Below are 6,254 nucleotides of genomic sequence, written 5' to 3'. Positions count from 1 at the left end.
GGGATTTTATATAGAACAATTATCCGGTCAAGGAAGGATGGACAGCAGCTCCCATCTATAAACAGTCCACATTCACCGATGTCTCAAAAATTATTTATTAGAGAAAAAGTGAACATCATAATGCTTAGGTGTTTCAACTTATCTTCCTCAGAGCATCGTCACAATGAATGTGGACTGTTTTTAGATGGGAGCTGCTGTCCATCCTTCCTTGACCAGATAATTGTTCTCTCTCTCTCTCTCTCTCTCTCTCTCTCTCTCTCTCTCTCTCTCTCTCTCTCTTTATAAATTTCAGTTAAAGAAGTGAATTTAAAGTATCACCTTATCAAGAATCCTAGAATCTTGTAGAACTCAATTTCTGCAATATTGCAGACATCAATTCCAAAGATTGTTTCTGCCATCTACATTTGCAAGTTTCAACCTTATCTGAAAAAATAAACTGTGTAAATGGGCAACTGTATGTAAAATAATGCAATATCTTGAAACAATTGTAAATCACCCTTAATAAAGTGTCTGCATAGAAATATTTATAATAAAGAATATTAATAAGCAATTAACAGCAATAAAGACATCAGCATTATGATAATTAACTGATTAAGTATTTTTATTTGCTTTGCATACTTCAGAAAATTATATTGTTAATCAATTTATTCACAGTAATTAACATTCAATAAGTCATTTATATTGTATTCCATATTAATATTAAAGCAATAAGTTTTATGAAATCAAATATGAAGTATTGTGTAGTAGATAAGGTTTGTTTAGTTTTGAAAGTAAATGAACCAATCAAATGAGAAAGGGCATGGTTCTTTGTTTTCAATGCAAGTGGTATCATGGAGCTGCCTTTCAACAAACCATACAATATCCAAAGTATTTCATTTGTGAGACCTGCTTGTGTGTGTGTGTGTGTGTGTGTGTGTATTTGCTGTTTTCAGTGTGTTTTCCATATTGCAGGCCTTGCTGTCAGACTTGACTCCATAGAGAGTCGGTGTATTATAGAACTCAGGTGCAGAAAGAGACTTGGCCGGAACAGGCTTGGGTCGAGAACAGGCAAATGGTGCAATAAAGGCAAGGCAAGAGACGTGGTCGGGGAAAACAGAAGGTCAGTCGATAGAGCATACAAGACAGTAAATGTAAATCCAGGAAGCGAAACACAATAAGGCAATCGAGGGTCAGTAAACAGGCGATCAGGAACAAGGAATATAGCTTAGAGATGCAATGTAGAAACAAGACTTTGCATAGAATGTAAGTAACAGGGGGTTTAAATACAAAGCAGAGGAAAGCAGGGGACAGGGATGTGTGGTGCTGGTCTAATGCGAGCAGAGAGTAGATGATGCATGTGCATGTGGTGATGAGGAATGTTAATTGGATAATTGCTCTTGAACTGGGGAAGGTGAAAGATAGGATTAGCATTCTGGAGATGATGACCTCTGGAGGTGAACTGGGGAAGTGTGGATTGAAGGGGAAGTATGGAGAGCAGATGTAACTGTCATTCCATGGAAATCAGCTGTCATTCCATGTCATTCCACTTTTATGTTTTATATGAGGTTATTTGAAAAAAAAAAAAAAAAGTGTATTCAGGAGTTTAGGATTCCAGTGTGGGATTTGGAGATACAGACAGTCCTTCTGTTTTCCCCATTGTAGTCTATGGGCATTTCACTCCCCATTATAGTCAATGGACATTCCGTTTTGTCATTCGTTTTAGTCTGTCCCTTTATTTTACAGATCTTTACAAACAGCAAATTGCTATTAAGTACGGGTTTGTAATGTGTAAAACTGTTTGATATTTCATAAACATTGCTAAATGATGTATTCATTGTGATCGTGTGAACGTTTACCGTTTCAGAGATCAGTGCTAATTTGACAATGGATGTATTGCGTTTTGAAATAAATCAAGAATGTCAAATGTCGCGCTGTGGCAGGAAAAAAAAAGCAGTTTTTAGCATTGGTATCACAAGACATAACTTATTATTAAATTAAGCTGTGTATATTATGTGAAAAGGGTACTTTCTAGTACAATATCCATAGAAAGAACCTAATTTGTGAGTGGAATTGGTTTAATTGTCTATTCAAATGTTTACTCACTAATAGGGGTGTAACGATTCCACAGATTTTTGATTCGGTTAAATTTTTTTTCTTCACACACTTGTCTCCAAATGAATAACCTTTTTTAACAAAAATCGAATAATTAACACTGCCAGCCAGGAAATTAACAATAATAGTATTAACAGTAAATGAACAGTAAGGGCTTATGAAACGCACTTTAATGGACTTTAAGTAGTTCCAGATTTGCATGAACAGTTTTTCTGGAGTTTCATGATTGAATTCCAGGATCGTTAGAATCTCACTGAGCCGATCAGAGGACAGGCAGATTCTTCAATTGTGTATCAAAACATGCACATATACATACACAAGAATAAAAAAACTAACTTTACACAATACATTATATAAATCGGTATGCACATATCTTCAGGGGCGGTGGCAGGGTATGGCTTGGGTGGGCTACAGCCCCACCTTAGCCCCACCATGGAACAACCAAGAATATCACCGAGCAGAATAAGCGCAGCCAGTTCCATTTGCGTCACTGCTGTGTCAAATTGGCGGGTGTTAGCATGCAGTGTAGTCTGAGCCAAATTAGTTAACGTTAGACCTCGTTCACACTTATTATGCTGGCCCCACCGTAGTTTAGCCGAAACAAATTCTCTGCCACCGCCAATGCATATCTTACAAGACATATACAATTATAAAACAAAGAACTACTTATAAAATTAACATTAAACTGAAATATTACATAGCCTATAGTGTGAAAGCACTTTGAAATGGCTCTATTACAGCTGTATACATCAGTGCAGTAAACATGCTTCTCTACAGGATACTGCCCTATATATAAACAGCATCAAACAGGTATCAAACACTGATCCCGAGACCTGGCCTTGCAACGTGATCAAGACTGAATTAGAAACCTGCCGAGCCGATCACAGGGCAGGCAGCTGCAAATCTGCTAATACAATACATAAAGACAATAATATATGAATATATGGTTTGTAGAAAATCACATTTCAGGAATCAACAAGATTATAACTCTTTCACAAAGACTAATTGTTATTTCAAATCCCAGATTGTTGGCTATATTGTATTCAGTTTATCCTACCGCATAAACTGCAGGTTCCGCGGTTGCAGAAGAAAGTGTAGCTTATTACATTTGAGGAGTTCACAGCTGAAACACCGTATATGTATTTATTTCAAATGGATAACCTGGAGAAATGCACACAAGTAGAGATATTTACTGTCTGCTGTCGTTTGTTTTTGCTGATACTTGAAATAATATTGGTTTGGCGAAGCCAAATTAATACATAAATCACGACCCCCCTTTAAATTTTATGGTCGAAATTAAACGCTCGTTTCGATAGCGATTAAAACATGTTCACCCCTACTGACTAATAATCGTGGCTATAGCTAGTTAACTCACCTCACTGCTGCTGGACTGGAGGACTCACTTCAAATCTTTATTGACTGACCAACCGTGACCACAACACGCAATGTGATTGGCCTGTGGAGTGCCCCGGTGCACAACTGAGCAAGAGGACAAATACATTAGAGTGTCTAGTTGGAGAAACAGACACCTCACAGGTCCTCAGCTGGCAGCTTCATTACATAGTACCCACAAAACACTCGTCTCAATGTCAACAGTGAAGAGGCGACTCCGGGATGCTGATCTTCCAGGCAGAGTTGCAAAGAAAAAGCCATATCTCAGACTGGCCAACAAAAAGAAAAGATTAAGATGGGCAAAAGAACACAGACACTGGACAGAGGAAGATTGGGAAAAAATAAAAGTGTTATGAACAGACAAATCTAAGTTTGAGGTGTTCGGGTCACAAAGAAGAACATTCATGAGATGCAGACCAAATGAAAAGATGCTGGAGGAGTGCTCGACGGCATCTGTCAAGCAAGGTGTGGGCAATGTGATGGTTTGGGGGTGCTTTGGTGGTGATAAAGTGGGAGATTTGTACAGGGTAAAAGGGATCTTGAAGAAGGAAGGCTATCACTCAATTTTGCAATGCCATGCCAGGATTCTTTGAGGGACTTCGAAGCAAAGTATGAAGAACACAACTATTATTTCAATTAAGAATCATTATTTCTAACCTTGTGAATTACTATATTTCCTATTCATTTTGTTATATTTCCTATTCAAATTCATTTAATATATGTTTTCATGCAAAACATCTCCACATCCCCATGAAGGATACAAAAGTTTCCAGTTCCGTGTCCTAGATTTCTATGCATTGTTGCGCATGTGTATTTAAAAAGACTCATATGAGTTAAATGAATGCTTACAAATCTAAATAGAAACAAGTTAATTTCACAATTGTCTTAATTTTCTTTTCAATCCTTCTGATTAACATATCAAATAATCAAATACATTTACAGTGGCTCATGGATGATGCATTTAATGAATAAGTAATTCATATTAAGAAGAAGAGAATACTCTTACAAATGACTGTAATATTTAATGCAGTGATATGTGGACTTTCTATAAAATACAGAACTTAATGTTTGGAAAGAATTACTAAAATATATTACAAACAGTATAACAACATTACAAAATGTTAACATATATTTATTTGTACATAACAATGGTTAAAAGAAAGGACTATTTTGCATAATACACACAAATATACAATACATCAGAATTTATAGAAATGTATCCCAATATCAACCCAGATAGCACAGCAGCGTTGGGCTTGTTATATTACAAATTATTCAACAGAAACTGAATTAACATAGTTATCAATTATCCACATGTCTGGGAAGGTATGGACATCATCTATTCTAAGGGATATGCAATGCTTTTATCCCAGTTGCATGTTTTGCAGGATATAAAAGCAAAAACAAAAGTTGCTATTTATTTTCTTTTGTAATACAATGTAATGGGAAACATACACATACAGTATAACACAATGATATACTATAGCATACTTAGAATCACAATTCGGAGATATATCAGTTAAATTAATTTATAAATGGTACTTATAAGCATTTCCTATAGGTAGAGTTATAACATATAAAGTACTATTCTTATAGTAAATGTAATTAAATAGAATTATAAAATGTTTTATAGCACCTAATAAATAGCATGGCAGATTATAATAGATTGTGTACATGTTAATGTCGTGTTACAATACCTGCTATAAACTATGTTAATAAATATAGTATAATGTATTATAACAAACAAAGGCTAATTTTTATAATGTGTAGTGTCATATAACATTTTATAACATAACATGTTAATAGAGTGTTTATAGTTGTTTATTATGGATACCTTAGTGTCTAGTTTTGCATGGTCATTTAGAGCATTAGCAAAGTTTTAAACAGATACGCAGACAAGGAACACTCAGGGCCCAACTTAATATAATGCAAAAGTAGTTTATTCAAATATAACAAAGCACTCCAGTGATGAAGACTCATCTAAAGCTTTTCTAAAGAACATACCATCATAATGAAGATTATGAAAATCAGCTACACAGAAACTATAGTGAATCTGACCTGCATGGAGCAATACACAGAGCTGCACATTCTTCATCATCATCATCATCATCATCTTCCATCATCATACACGCTTATCCAGGGTGACTTAGAGAATATAAGAGCCATACAAAAGTGCAATAATACAGTATAAAATTACAGATCAAAACATAATACAATAACAGGTTCAGACTGATGTAAGAGCATAGGCCAGAAATATAGTTAATATAAAATAAGTCCTACATCCTACATTGTAATAGCTAACAAGTGCAGACAAGGTGTGAAGTCATAGTTAAGAGCTAAGGGGAAAGGGGCATTGTGGAAATCAATAAACAACACGAATACTAGCAATTTTAAAGGAAGCAGTGTGAAGAAAACATTATATAAAACATTCAAATTTACAGGAAAGCTAAACCACTCAGGGGAACAGACTACTTAATTACAGGTACAGTCTGAACAGATTACACATGAGTAACACAATCTTGCTGCAACAGTATTAAAATTAGAATATATTTGGCATCTAGACAGGGCACTGTCCTGCATCAGTATAGTAAACCCTATTGTTCAACATGTGATGGTTAGAGAATGTCACACACCCCCACACAGACAGACAGACAGCCAGGCAGCCAGGCTACAAAGAACTGAGCCTCTTTAGTCTGGAACAGAGGAGATTAAGAAACCTGAAAAGGCACTAAAGTCAAGGTAAGTCAGAGCTGGAGATGACTGCAAGATCA

The sequence above is a fragment of the Amia ocellicauda genome, chromosome 14 (genome assembly GCF_036373705.1).
Source record: "Amia ocellicauda isolate fAmiCal2 chromosome 14, fAmiCal2.hap1, whole genome shotgun sequence".
Lineage (NCBI taxonomy): Eukaryota > Metazoa > Chordata > Actinopteri > Amiiformes > Amiidae > Amia > Amia ocellicauda.
This window is presented reverse-complemented; position numbering follows the sequence as displayed.